Raw genomic sequence first — 15,247 nt, 5'->3', positions numbered from 1 at the left:
CGATTCGGCCGCAACGATGGATGTTGTCCATCCGGTGTATGTGTCGCCTTCCGACTATACAGGACAGTGTGCGTGGATCCGCCAGGTAGTGGAGGAACAGAGTGTGTGCTTGCCAATCGCGAACGTGGTCATCGATGGCCCTTTCGGAGAGTTAACAACCGAGGCTGCCGTTTCAGAAAAGCTGCCTAAGTGCTATCCGTATTTGTTTTCCAACAAATCGGACATGTTACTGCGAAAGAGGGGCATCCTTTTCGGAGACAGTGTTGTGCAAGCATTAACACGTTCAAAGGCGCGAGAACTAGCTACACTGCTCATACCAGAAAAATCCACAGCGGAGGAAACGGCAGTTAAAACAGTGGTCGATGCGGAAGATAGCGGGTCGGAAAACTTTGAGAGCGAGGCATCTCAGATAAGTCAACTTGAAAGCGAGCTTGATGAGACGCGGAATGAGGACGTTATTGAGAGTAACCTCTTGCCGCCAGTCTCTAGTAATCTCACGAGACTACTAAGTGGAACCCGAGAGGACTTAGCTATGGAGCAAGCCGTGGTAAATCTAACGTTAAACCTTCCCGAGGAGATGGGGGACAACTTGATTTGCCTCAGCGAAAAAGGAAGCAACGCTCAGGAGCTTCTCAGAAAGACGGAGCAGAGAGGAGAACTAAAGAAATCCCAGCTGTCCGATCTGGGCGAGATAATAACAGAGTTTGAGGCCCGCTTCGTGGACAGGCCAGGCAGGACTGATTTGACTGAGCACGATATTGAGCTGACTTCAGACGTGCCAGTGCGATCAATGTGCTACCGATTTTCTCCAAGCCAAAGAGAAATTCTGGTTAGGGAAGTAACTCGCATGCTGGAATTGGGAGTAATAAAACCCTCGGAAAGCGATTATGCTTCGCCGATGATCTTAGTAGAAGCTCCAGGTAAAGACCCTAGGCCTGTGGTAGACTACCGAAAGCTAAATTCTCTCACCAGGGATCAAGTGTATCCTATTCCGAATATTGAGGAGAGAGTAGAACAGGTCAGTAGAGCGGCATATGTGACTACGCTGGACCTTACTCGAGGATACTGGCAAGTACCGCTCACTGAACGCGCCAGCAGATACGCGGCTTTCGTCACTCCGACGGGCAGCTACCAGCCAACAATGATGAGTTTCGGGCTCAAAAATGCTCCATTTTGTTTTTCCCGACTCATGGATAGGGTTTTAAAGGGGTGTGAAACATTCGCGGTGCCTTATTTAGACGACATTGCGGTTTTTTCCGACTCATGGGCGGACCATATGGTACATCTAAGAGCTGTACTGAGCCTTTTGCGTCAAGCTGGACTAAACGTAAAGGCCGAGAAATGTTGCCTGGCAAGGGCGACCGTGGACTACTTGGGTCACAATGTAGGTCAAGGTTTCAGGAAACCCAGCGAGATTAAGATTTCTGCGGTAGCAGACTATCTGCGGCCGAGCACGAAGACGGAAATTCGAGCATTCCTAGGTCTGACTGGGTACTACAATCACTACATCCCTAACTATTCAGCTTTGGCTAGCCCTCTGACCGACGCTCTCCGCAGGACAGAACCGACAAATGTAGTCTGGGACGAACAAAAGGAAGCCTCCTTCGTAAACCTGAAGGCTGTGCTGATTAGCCGTCCGGTATTGCGAGCTCCAGACTATGGCCGAGAATTCACGGTCCAGTGTGATGCCAGTGATCGAGGGTTAGGTGCTGTTCTCTGCCAGAGAGATGACGACGGTAATGAGCACCCCGTGCTCTACTTGAGCAGAAAACTGAGTACTAGAGAGAGGGCTTATTGCGCGTCAGAGAAAGAATGCGCTTGCATTGTATGGGCCATTCAAAAATTGCAGTGCTATCTTGGAGGGGCCAAATTCACCGTAGAGACGGACCATTGTCCCCTGGCTTGGCTGCAAACTGCGACATCGAAGAACAGTCGCCTTCTTAGGTGGAGCTTGATTTTACAGCAGTACAATTTTGAAATAAGATACAAAAAGGGGAAGTTAAATGGGAATGCGGACGCGCTTAGCCGCTCTTTCTAAGCGGTCCGAGATGTTCCTCACCATGTATCCAAATTGATAATCAGGTTTTTTTTTTTCGTGCGCTTGTATATGTGTGGCTATGTAAAGCAGCACGTTTGGTTTTCTAGGAATACGTGGGTCCTGAACGTCTTGAGAGTGGGCTTTTCTCGAACAACAATGGCAGTTTTCTTTTAACCTGGTCTCTTCAGACGGGAGCCGAGTGCTTGCTTCGACATGTGGTTGAGTTTCAGACAGCTCGAGCAATTTGGCCTACAACAATCAAGACAACGCGACAAGCAACAGCGAGCTTCAAGCGTTCACGTGCAGGACATTAAGTCGTCTCTTCATGCAGCAGCTGGGACTGCTGCCCTCCGAGACTCTTCTGGCGGGGGAGGAGGCTGTTACGACCAAGCATCCGCATTTGCGCGCTCTATTGTTCGCCTGTGGGCATGGATAAGTGTTGTGAATATGTGGTGATGGTCCAATGGCTCTAAGTGAGCCTGTTTCTAGGAATCCTGTTTTGTAAGCCTGTTTTGCTTTGTGGACACTCTGCAAATGCCAAATTGACCCTGCCAAGAGAACGTCTGGAAAAACACAAAGAAACGTCCCCCTGCGGGAAATGCAGGAAGTGCTTTCTTTCTTTTGTTCACCCTTCCAGTCGATAAGCCCTATCGTCCAGTGAGGAATGCCTACTTTCCAAAGGAGACGACAGAGTGACATGTCCGCTGACGTGCAGGACAAGAAAGGAGCATGACGCATACAGCCATTAAGTGATTTCCCAGGAATGCAGGAAAGATTTGCAATTGTCGAAAACGGACAATGCTGGGAGCGGATGCGGCGCCACGTGCACTCGGGTTTCTGAGAAGTAAAACCACTTGTCAGAACCAGCCTGTGGTTTCTTTGCTGAAGAATAGAAATGTACCTCCTCTCCTCGCCGTTCCCAAGCTTTTCCCGCCAACAAGTGATCACGCCCAACGAATTAATGCCGGACCAGTCAGTGCTTCAGACCATCAGTGCAGTGATGTGTTCGATTGGATGCCGATACCTGAGGGGCGTGCCCTGGATTTGGTTGGTCAGCATCTTCAGAGAGGGGCTGGACATAGGGGGGTTTTAAGGACGCTGCAGAGCACGAAATGTCGCTCTGAGCCCTGGGTAAACGGCTCATCCAGTCGCTTCTCGCTATGAACTCTTAACGCTTGCCATTTTGCTGATGTACCCTTCTTTTTCTTGTAAATAATCTTGTAAATAAGTTTCTCAAAGTGCCAGTAAACCTGCTTGTACATATTTCACCACCTTCGAAGATTCAATCCTACTTCAACCCCGAGTCTCTGCACGCTACCAAGTGAAGGCCGGGTCAACTTAGTCCCAGCGTCACGACAGCAAGCTGTGAACAGTAATGGGGAGATCGTGTCTAGGCGCCTAACAAGTCTCTTTAGAGTAATTATATTTCTTTATGCAGAACTATGGCAGCTGTGCAGCTGCTATAGATATGTTCTAGTACTTTTACCTACGGCTTGTCTACACCCAGATTTCACAATGCCTATATGACTGGCCGAGGTTTCAACTGAGTCAAATGCTTTTTTCGTAACCAATGAATGCTATGTACAAGGGCTAGTTACATTCAGATAATTCTTTCTATCATCTGGTTGATGGTATTGCTGTGGCTGGTAGTGGAGTACCCTTTCCTAAAACCTGTTTGATTCTTTGCTTGACTGAAGTCTAAGATTGTCCTAATCCTATTGTCCTAATTAGTCCTAATTCGTTATTGTCCTTTCCTAATTCATAATTGTCCTAATTTGTTTTATGAGGTATCTACCTTAGTAAATACCCCATAGAACGGATAGCAAGCTGATTAGTCTGTAATTTAAGTAAGTTGCGACCCCTTTCTTATGAAATAAAATATTATTTGCATTCTTCCATGATTCCGGTACTATCGATGTCACGAGGCATTGCGTATACGGCGTGGCTAGTTTTTCTAGCTGAAATGTCCATCCTCCAACCAATTAGTGGTTACCTGATCCTACCCAGCTGTCTTCCCCCTTCAAGAAGCTCAAAAGTGGTTCACGCGGCCTAAGCAGCAGCCTTGTCATTGTCCCCTTCGCACTTAAGAATAAAAAGCTATTTAAGCGTAACCATGTTCTGAAGCTCTCGATGAATACCATGTTACCTATACTAAACATCTGCTAACTTTTAAAAGATGATATTTTTATTTTACTATTGTGAATACTGGGGACAGAAAGACAAATCGCCATATCGGATTTTAAGAAGTGTGGGCTCTTTTACAAGGCACACAATGTACATTTCAGAGTACATTTCATTGCGACAAATTCGCACACTACAGAAATAAAAATATTTGTACCTGATTAATAATCAGCCGCTAATAAGCCGGTATAAATCGTTGAAAATTCCGGAACATTTCGAAATACTTACAGAATGTCTAATGCACGAGAATTTAAGATTGTTGGTAGTTATAGGACATGTGGGGTAAAAAAATTGTGACGGCATTGCAGCCTGCCATAACGTATGCACTCACAGTGAACGAACATGCTGTTTCAAAGTCAGACTTCAAAGGCACATAAGGAATATTCAGTGAAAGGACTTGTCCATTCATTGAGTGCACACGCGATATCAGGTTCAAAGTGCCCGCAATACCTTGGGGGCTCCAAGTGTTGTGCTGCAAACTACGAACACTCTTTTATTCTCATAGGCTATATGATGCGTACTGCAAATTAGTTTCTGTATTTATAGCGAGTTGTGCCCGTCTTTTTTGTTACTGGTTATTCTTGAGCTACAGTGGCCTTCCCTGTTGATCGTTTGTGACTTGATCAAAATATCAGTTAGTTAGTTCAGTCTTCAGTCGTGTCCGACTCTTCGTGACCCTATGGACCATGTCACGCCACGCTTTCCAGTCTCTCACTATCTTCCCAAACATCACATAACTTCATCTGCAGCGCCTCGAGGATGCCATCTAGTCAACGCGTTTGCTGCCAACCCCTTCCTCGGCCACCCTCAACCTTTTCCAACATCAAATCTTTCTCCAGCGGCTCCTCTCTTCTCATCAGATGACCTAAGTAGCTGAGCTTTAACTTTAGAATTTGACCCTCCAATGAGCAGTCAGGGTTTATGGTCGACAATATCGACTGATTTGATCTTCTGGCAGTCCAAGGAACTCTCAAGAGTCTCCGCCAGCACAATTCAAACGCGTCATTCTTTTTGGCGGTCAGCCTTCTTCACAGTTCAACTCTCGCATCCATACATGACAACTGGAAAGACCATAGCAAGAGTTACACGGATCTTGGTTGGCAGACTAATGTCTCTGCTCTTTACTAGGCGGTCAAGGCTAACCATGGCTCTCTTTCTCAGAAGCAGGCGTCTCCTAATTTCATGGCTGCAGTCTCCTTCCGGGGTAATCTTGGAGCCTAAGAAGAGAAAATCTGTCACAGCTTCCACTTCTTGTCCTTTGATGCTCCAGAACTTGATAGGGCAAGATGCCATGATCTTTGTCTTTTTAATGTTCAGTTTATGCCCAAACTTCTCATTCTCTTCTTGTACGCGCATCAGAAGTCTCTTGAGTTCCACTTCACTTTCTGAAGAAACTCTTTATTGGGCTGACTTGCGCCCGCAAAACAACTAAGCAACTCGGCGGCGGCGATATTAACAAGCGTGCTCGTCGATCGTCGAACAAAGAATGGTCGTCACACTCATCAACGGTCAATTTAAAGGCTGCTCATAACAACTTAGATAACGACGCAAACTGCTACCAGCACAATCTGGAACGTAGTAGAAAGACACACGAGTGGCTGGCATCTTCAAAACAGATCTCGGTGCGTCTTGCGCTACAACGGAACTGATAAAGGTGCGACTCGCGACATCGAGCATTAAGAAAGAATACAGAACTGATACGTGATCCAGAATCAGAGTGATAAGGCCGTATGCCGGCGGCTGTTAAAAAACAACAAATACAGTTTTGAAGGTTTCGCGGCGTTACTCCCCCCTAAAGAAACATCACCCCGATGTTCCAACACAAAGCAACTTAAACATAAACAATGCAAAGTTTAAACACCACAGATTCTTTATGCGCGTAATATGGCTTCAGTCGTACATGTACAATGTCTGGGCGTTCGCGACGCCGTTGTGATGCTGACGTTCCGTCGGCTTTGACTTCATAGTCCAGCGGTCCGACGCGGCGAATGATTTTGTACGGCCCAAAGTATCGACGCAACAACTTTTCACTAAGTTCGCGACAGCGAAGTGGTGTCCAAACCCACACTAGGTCTCCGGGATTGTATTCTGCGTGGCGTCGTCGTAAGTTTTATCGTCGGCTGTCGGTGCGCTGTTGGTATTTAATACGCAGCTGTGCAAGTCGTCGGGCTTCCTCTGCACGCTGCAGGTAGGCGGCGACGTCAAGGTTGTCCTCGTTGGTTACGTGCGGCAACATTGCGTCGAGCGTCGCTGTGGGCTCCCTACCGTACACAAGCTTGAACGGGGTCGCTGTGGTCGTCTCCTCGACTGCCGTGTTGTACGCGAAGATCACCTACGGCAAGATGGTGTCCCAGGTCTTGTGTCCAGCGTCGACGTGCATGGCGATCATGTCCGCGATCGTTTTGCTCAGGCGCTCCGTAAGGCCCTGGTCTGGGGATGGTACGCAGTTGTTATTCGATTACTTGTATGACTGTATTCCAGGATGGATTGCATCAATTCTGCCGCAAATGCCGTTCTCCTGTCCGTGATGAGCACTTCTGGGGCGTCGTGTCGCAAGAGAATTTGCTCGACAAAAAATTTGGCAACTTCTGCCGCGGTACCATTTGGCAGTGCTTTTGCTTCGGCATAACGGGTAAGGTAGTCAGTGGCCACGATGATCCACTTGTCACTCAGAGACAAAGCTGGAAAGGGGCCGAGGAGATCCATCCCAATTTGTTGAAAGGGCAGGTCTGGGGGCGGAATCGGGTTTAGTAGTCCTGCTGGTCTGATAGGCGGCGTCTTGCGTCGTTGGCACTCACGACATGTCTTCACGTAGTGGGCAACTTCGGCAGGCAATCGCGGCCAGTAGTACTTCTCCTGGATTCGACGCAACGTGCGTGCAAATCCGAGATGGCTTGCTGTGGGCTGATCATGCAACACCTGCAGAATTTCCTGCCGGAGGTTTTCAGGCACTGCAAGAAGTTGCGCAGACCTGTTGGGTGCGAAGTACTTCTTCACGAGGAGGCCATTGCTTAACGCGAACGAAGATAAATGTCGCCTGAACACACCAGGAGGGGAAGCGGTCTTTTCTTCCAAGTATTCGGCTAGCGCTTTCAGCTCAGGGCCTGATCGCTGTTGTTCTGCGAAACTGCTGGCGCTTACCGGTCCCAAAAAGGCGTCGTCGTCATCGTCCTTCGGGGTGAGTCGACAGGAGCGCGTGATAAGCAGTCTCCGTCAGAATGCTTCCGGCCCGACTTCGACAGTCAAGTCGAATTCTTGAAGTCGTAGGCTCCATCTGGCAAGACGGCCGGAGGGATCTTTCAAATTAGCCAGCCAGTAGAGCGAGTGATGGTCGCTTACCACTTTGAATGGTCGGCCGTATAGGTATAGACGAAACTTAGAAGTGGCCCAGATGATCGCAAGGAGCTCCTTCTCGAGTTCCGTCGAGTGAGGGACCTGCTAGCGTAGGCAATTACTTTCTCCTTTCCGGCACTCTTCTGGGCGAGAGCGGCTCCTAGGCCCACACTGCTCGCGTCGGTGTGACGTTCGGTCTCGGCGTTTTCATCAAAGTGGCCAAGTAGAGGAGGGCACTGCAGGCGGCGCTTGAGTTCGTCAAAGGCTTCTCCTTGCGGCGCTTCCTATTTAAAAGGTACTTCAGCCTTTGTAAGTTGCGTCAACGGTTCGGTGATGCGCGAAAAGTTTCTGACAAATCGTCGATAATAAGCGCACAGCCCAAGGATTCGGCGCACAGCTTTCTTGTCGGCACGCGGTGGGAATTGTGCAATTGCAGCTGTTTTCTTCGGGTCTGAGTGAAGACCATCCTTGCTAACGATGTGACCTAGGAACCGCAGTTCTTCGTAGGCGTAGTGACACTTCTCTGCTTTTAGCATTAGTCCCAATGACTTGATGGCATCCAGCACTGTCTGCAGTCGTTTTAGGTGGTCTTCAAAGTTTGACGAGAATACAACAATGTCGTCTAAATATACCAAACAAATTTGCCACTTCAAGCCTGCCAGGACTGTGTCCATCACTAGTTGAAATGTGGCTGGTTCGGAGCAGAGGCCAAATGGCATCACCTTAACCTCAAAAAGACCGTCCGGTGTGATGAATGCGGTCTTCTCGCGATCTCTTTCGTCGACCTCAATTTGCCAATATCCGCTCTTCAGGTCCACCGATGAGAAGTACCTTGCTTGCAAAGCCGGTCGAGAGTGTCGTCGATGCGGGGAAGCGGTTAGACATCCTTCTTAGTTATGCTACTCAAGCGGTGGTAATAAACGCAGAAGCGAAGTGTGCCGTCTTTCTTCTTCACCAAAACGACTGGTGTCGCCCAGGGGCTCTTCAAAGGCTGGATTACGTCATCACGCAGCATTTCCTCAACTTGATCGCGTATCGCCTGGTGTTCTCGCGGTGATCACGATAGGGGCTTTGGCGCAGAGGTCGGGCGTGTTCGTCCGTTATAATGCGGTGCTTGTCCAGTGGTGTTTGTCGTACGTTGGATGATGACGGGAAGCACTCCCCGTAGCTGCGAAGAAGACTGAGAATCTGGTCTTTCCTGCTGTGGGACAATGCCGTGTTGGTGTCAAATGTGGGCTGACGGAATTGGTGCGGTGCATCTTCCAGGGTTTGGTCGTGGAGGGCGATTATATCTTTGAGGTCCGCTAATTCGTCGAGAAAAGCGATCTTCGTGTTGACCTCTCCGGAATTTTGCGATGCCTCTTGCGATGCCGACACCTCGTTCTAAGCGTAATTGGATATTTTCTTCGATGATGCCTTCAGCGGTTTTGGAGTTTGCGCTTCCTACGCAGAGTGCGACGCTTGTTCGTGGCGGCACGGTCAATTCTCCATCGAGGACGTTTAGAGTGATGCGTTGCGTTGAAGTCGTCGTAGCAGGAATGGCTTTGTCTGCAGAGAGTTTGATAAGCTTGAATCGCAGGTCGATGATAATAATTAACTGGTTCACAGGAAGGGAAATGCGCAGTATCTGTCACACTTGCTCTGTGGACACCTGAACCGTAAGGGAAGGGATGAAGGTGGGAGTGAAAGTGGAAAGAGAGAAAAGGGAGCCGCAGTGGAGGGCTACAGAGTAATTTCGACCACCCGGGGATCTTTAACGTGCGCTGACATCGCACAGCACACGGACGCCACTTCGTTTCGCCTCCATCGATAGCCCTATGTTCATTTAGGAAGTTCATGCCTAAAATCACGTCGCGGGAGCACTGCTGCAAGGCCGCAAAGCTGGCGGGGTAAGTACGGCCATTTACGGTTATTTTTGCAGTACATAGTCCCGACGGAGTAATCAAGTTGCCATCTGCGGTGCGAATCAGCGGGCCATCCGAAGCGGTTGTAACTTTCCTGAGATGGGAGGCTAACGATCCTCTGATGACTGAATAGTCAACTCCGGTGTCTTCTAGGGCAGTGACTCAGCGACCGTCGACAACAACTTCAAGGTCATTTGTTCGCGTCCTCGCATTGCACGTGGGCCTCGATCTCGGCTCCTTCGTTTTTTCAGGTTATGTCTGGGGCGTACCGTTGTTACTACGCTGGGCGGTGGTGTCCGCCTGCACTCTAGTCGGGTCGTCGCCGATGTCGTCGTGTGGAGCGGCGGTGAAATGGCTGTATCATCGTTAGTGGTTATCGGTGGCGGAGGATGTTCGTCTTTTCGCCGTTGAGCAACCTCACCTCCAAAGGTAGGCCTTTTTAGTTTCCCCTGCACGGGCTTGGAGACCTCACGCGCACACTCTCATCGTAGTTACGGCCTGGCGATGCAAAGCGGGCCCTGTACGGTGATAGAGCCATGAACCAACTGCTTGATGGCGCAGTGTCACCGCTACGCAGATGTCGATTTGTTGCGGTCGTTCACCTGGCCGTGGTCGTGGAGCGTCGACTGCAAATCCGCTGAGGCCAATTCGTCGGTACGGGCAGTGGCGCAGAATGTGGCCGGCCTCACCGCTGTGGAAGCATAATGGCCGCTTGCTTGCTGTCCTCCAGGCGTCGCACTTCCTGGGGCTTGGGGGTCGTTGGTAGGCTTGGCGGGCGGTGGCCAAGGGGCGGTTTTCAGGAACAGGATGATAGCGGCGAGGGCTCGGAAGGTCATCACGTCGGGGCGCAGGGCGACGTAATGCAGCAGCGTAGTTCATCGCTGTTGCCTCTTGTGCTGGAACAGTCGCAGCCGTCGCTTGAGGAACGCCGAGCGCCTGCTGGACTTCTTTACGGACGACGTCCGCGAGCGTCGCCACCTGGGGTTGCTGCGATGATGGCATCAGTCGGCGGAGCTCCGCTCGCTCGATCACCCGGATGAGGTCCCGAAGGTTCTCTCCGCTTAGAGTTGCGCAGGGATAGTGGCTTGAGTAGTCCAGCTGAAGTGGTCACTCGTAGTGGCGCATCTGGGTGTCCGTCTTCTCGATGGTAGACGCTTCTGCTTCAAATTCCGCCACGGTGTTTGGCGGATTTCGGACAAGACATGCAAAAAGCGATTCTTTAACGCCTCGCATTAAAAATTTGACTCTCTCACCTTCGGTCATGTTAGGTACGGAGCTGCGAAAGAAGCTCTTCATCTCCTCAACGTGCGCCAAGACTGGCTCGTTAGGGACTTGAACTTTTGATAGCAGGAGGGCCTGAGCTCTTTCCTTTCGAACAGAACTTGGAAAGGCAGTCAAAAACACTTCCTTGAAAATCTCCGAATCTTTCATAGCTTCCTCATAATTTTCGAACTAAACTCGGGCATGTCCTTGAAGAACAAAGTAGACTTGCCGGAGTTTCGCGGCGTCGTTCCAGCCGTTGAATTTTGCCACACGGTTGAAAAGCTCAATCCAGTCTTCCGCATCTTGACTGGGTAATGCTTGGAAGATGGGGGGCTCCCTGGGCTGCACGAAGATGACTGGTGCTGTTGACTGGGCCATTTCGAAAATTGATGCCTTCCGGAGTCGAACGGGGTCAGGCAGCTGACCGTACTCGGGTTGCAGGCCTTGAAGTCGGCGGTTGGCTCGGCGACCTGTAGGCTGGTCTTTCAGGGCGAATGAAAAAGGCTGATGTCTTCGCTTGAAGGATCAAGGACAGCACCTCCCCCAGATGTCACGTGGTGGTGACAAGGTCGATGACACAAATGAAGAGTCGATGATTGCACTGAAGAAGCTCTTTATTGGGCTGATTTGCGCCCGCAACAGAACTAAGCAACTCGGCGGCGGCGATAGCAACAAACGTGCTCGTCGATCGTCGAACAAAGAATGCTCGTCACACTCGTCAGCGCTCAATTTGAGGGCTGCTCAGAACAATCTAGATAACGGCGCAAACTGCTACCAGCACAAGCGGGAACGTAGTATAAAGACACACGAGTGGTCTGAATCTTTGCGACAGATCTTGGTGCGTCTTGCGCTACAACGGAACTGATAAAGGTGCGACTCGGGACATCGATCATTAACAAACAACGAATACAGAACTGATATGCGATCCAGAATTAGAGTGATAAGGCCCTATGCCGGCGGCTGTTCATCATCAACATCATCATCATCAGCCTGATTATACCAACTGCAGCGCGAAGGCCTCTCCCATATTTCTCCACTTAACCCGGTTCTGTGCTAGCTGCATCCACTTGACCCCTGTAACTTCTTAATCTCATTCGCCCACCTAACTTTCTGCCGCCCACTGCTATGCTTTCCTTCCCTTGGAATCCAGTTTGTTACCCTCAGCGACCATCGGTTATCCTCTCTTCGCACTACATGTCCTGCCCATGTCCATTTCTTCTTCTTAATTTCTACTAGAATGTCGGTAACTTGAGTTATTTCTCTGACCCATACAGCACGCTTTCTGTCTCTTAATCTTACCCCTACCATTTTTCGTTCCATAGCCCTCTGGGTTGTCCTCAACTTAAGTAGAACTCTCTTGGTTAGCCTCCACGTTTCAGCCCCATAGGTGACTACAGGCAAGATGCAAGTGTTGTATACTTTCCTCTTGAGCGATACCGGTAAGCTGCTAGTCATAATCTGCGAGTGCTTGCCAAATGCGCACCATCCAAATCTTATTCTTCTTGTTATTTCCTTATCATGGTCCGGATCTGCGGTTACTACCTGTCCTAAGTTGACATATTCGCCTACTACCAGTATTTCGCTACCTAATGTAAACTGCTGTTCCTTCCCGAGGCTGTAGAACATTACCTTAGTCTTCTGCATATTCATTTTCAAGCCTAGCTTTCTACTTTTTCTGTCTAGGTCATCAATCATTATTTGCAGTTCATCCCCCGAGTTGCTTAGCAAGGCAATGTCATCAGCAAATCGCAGATTACTGAGGTATTCTCCATCTACCCTTATCCCTAACTGCTCCCATTCCAAGTCTCTGAATACTTCCTCTAAACAAGCTGTGAATAGTACTGGGGAGATTGTGTCTCCTTGCCTAACACCTTTCTTTATGGGAGTTTTATTACTTTCTTTATGCAGAACTATGGTTTCTGTGCAGCCACTATATATATCTCCCAGCACTTTCACGTACGGCTCGTCTACCCCCTGATTTCGCAATGTCTGCATCACCGCCGAGGTTTCAACTGAGTCAAATGCTTTTTCGTAATCAATGAATGCTATGTATAAGGGCTGGTTATGTTCCGAGCATTTTTCTATCACCTGGTTGATGGTATGAATATGATCGATAGTAGAGTACCGTTTCCGAAACCCTGCTTGATCCTTTGGTTGATTTCAGTCTAAGGTTGTCCTGATTCTATTAGCGATTACCTTAGTAAATACCTTATACGTAACAGACAGTAAGCTGATTGGTCTGTAATTTTTAAGGTCCTTAGAGTCCCCCTTCTTGTGAATGAGGATAATGTTTCATTCTTCCATGGTTCCGGTACCGTCGATGACACCAGGCACTGCGTATGCAGGGTGGCCAGTTTTTCTAGCACGATATCCCCCTCGTCCTTCAGCAAATCTATAGTTATCTGATCGGCTCCAGCTGATTTCCCCCTTTTCATAGTTTCTAATGCTTTCTTGACCTCGTCCTTCGTCACTGGTGGAACGTCTGACTGTTTTTCCCTACCGCCAATCCCATTACGGTCCTGACTACTTTGGCTACTGTAGAGATTTGTATAGAACTCCTCGGCTACTTTGACTATCTTGTGCATATTAGTGATGATGTTGCCCGCCTTGTCCCTTATCTCATATATCTCGTTTTTGCCTATGCCCAATTTCTTCTTTACCGCTTTAAAGCTTCCCCCGTTCTTAACAGCATGCTCAATTTTCTCCATGTTATACTTCCTTATATCGGCCACCTTGCGCTTATTGATTAGCTTTGATATCTCGGCCAATTCGATCTGGTCTGTTGGATCGGAAGCGTTCATACTCTGGCGTTTCTTAAAAAAATATTTCGTCTCCTTAGACAGCTTACCGGTATCCTTTCTAACTATCCTACCGCCTACTTCTACCGCGCACTCAGTAATGATATCTCTGAAATTATTGTTCCTTGCCTCTAGGGTAATGTCGCCATCCTCAGTTAGAGCTGTATACCTATTCTGTAGCGAGATCCTGAACTCTTCTGCCCTCCCCCTCACCGCTAATTCGTTGATGGGTTTCTTTCTTACTAATCTGTTGCGTTCCTTCTTCAGATGTAGGCTAATTTTGGACCTCACCATCCTGTGGTCACTGCATCGCACTTTCCCGATTACCTCTACATCCTGCACAATGGCTGGGGTTGAACACATTATGAAGTCGATTTCATTTTTAGTATCTCCGTTAGGACTTTTTCATGTCCATTTCCGGTTCTTTCGTTTGCTGAAGAAGGTATTCATGATTCGTAAGTTACTGCGCTCTGCAAACTCAACTAGTAACTCCCCCCTGCTATTCCTAGAACCAATGCCATAGTCACCTACTGCCTTGTCTCCTGCCTGCTTTTTCCCTACCTTGGCATTGAAGTCGCCCATTAGTACAGTATACTGCGTCTTTACTTTTCGCATTGCCGATTCTACATCTTCATAGAAGCTTTCAACTGCCTGGTCATCATAACTACATGTAGGTGCATGGGCCTGTTCAGCCTTCAGTTTATACCGCCTATTAAGCCTAATTACGATGTATCATAAGCGGCGGCTGTTAAAAAACAACAAATACAGTTTTGAAGGTTTCGCGGCAATAACGTCACAAAAAACTATCAAGAAAGAATACTTCATTTTTCTTGATAGTCTCCTTTCCTTTTTGTACTTGAGATTTTTGGCAGCTTTTGCTTCATATGTTTGACTGTTTTGCTACGACTGTCTTTCGTTTTCTTTGATTTTCCTTTTAATTTTAAGTTTCGGATTGGCTTCAGATCTGACTGCTTTTTCTACGATTGCTTGACACTGCCCTTGCTAAAAGGTGGCCCTTTTTTTGTTTCTAATTTCTTTTATTTCAATTTGTTAGTTTATATGCAGGGGTTAAAGGTTTCCTCTTTGTTATCCTGATGTTGCTGCTAGTATTCCTCGTGTTGGGTTCGGAGCGATAATTACGATGAGTCTCATGCTTGAGATGACTGTATATGCCACTTTTCCGATTAATGAATAGTTAGTAGTGTGTGCATATGGTGTTCCTGCTATTCCTTTCTTTTTAGTGTCCTTGTCGCGCCGCTGTTCATTTTATATCAGTGTTGCGAAGCCTTACCGGGACCTCTCGTTCTCACCCCACGTTATTGGCTGTTGACCACTACTACACCTAATGCTCTTGATTCAGCGACATTCCATGTGTGCAGCTGTACCTCTTTGTAGCACGTGTTTTAGAACACAGAGCCATGGTGCACAGAGCCTTGTTTATTTCTCCGATGATTCTAATCAGAGCGCGCAGCCGCGGCGCGCCGCATTTCATACAGCCCATATGCTTTGGTGGAGCCATCTGGTATCCTCAACACGAGCCGCCTCACCGGCGGCCGCTCTCTGAGCCCGCTACCCATATTCTAGAGCACTGTAGCCAGGCCAACGCTACCGATGGGGCCGTGACCCACATGTAACAACTGGTGGCAGCGGTGCGATACCAAGGCGTGAACGTGGTGCAGCAACGCCTTTTAAGTTGGCTTGCAGGCAACGCTACGAGTGAGGGGCCCAGT

This window comes from Amblyomma maculatum, chromosome 7 (assembly GCF_055883805.1).
Source record: "Amblyomma maculatum isolate TAMU_Amacu chromosome 7, ASM5588380v1, whole genome shotgun sequence".
In the NCBI taxonomy this organism is placed as follows: Eukaryota; Metazoa; Arthropoda; class Arachnida; order Ixodida; family Ixodidae; genus Amblyomma; species Amblyomma maculatum.
The sequence above is the reverse complement of the archived record's forward strand: the minus strand, read 5'-3'. Positions refer to the sequence as shown.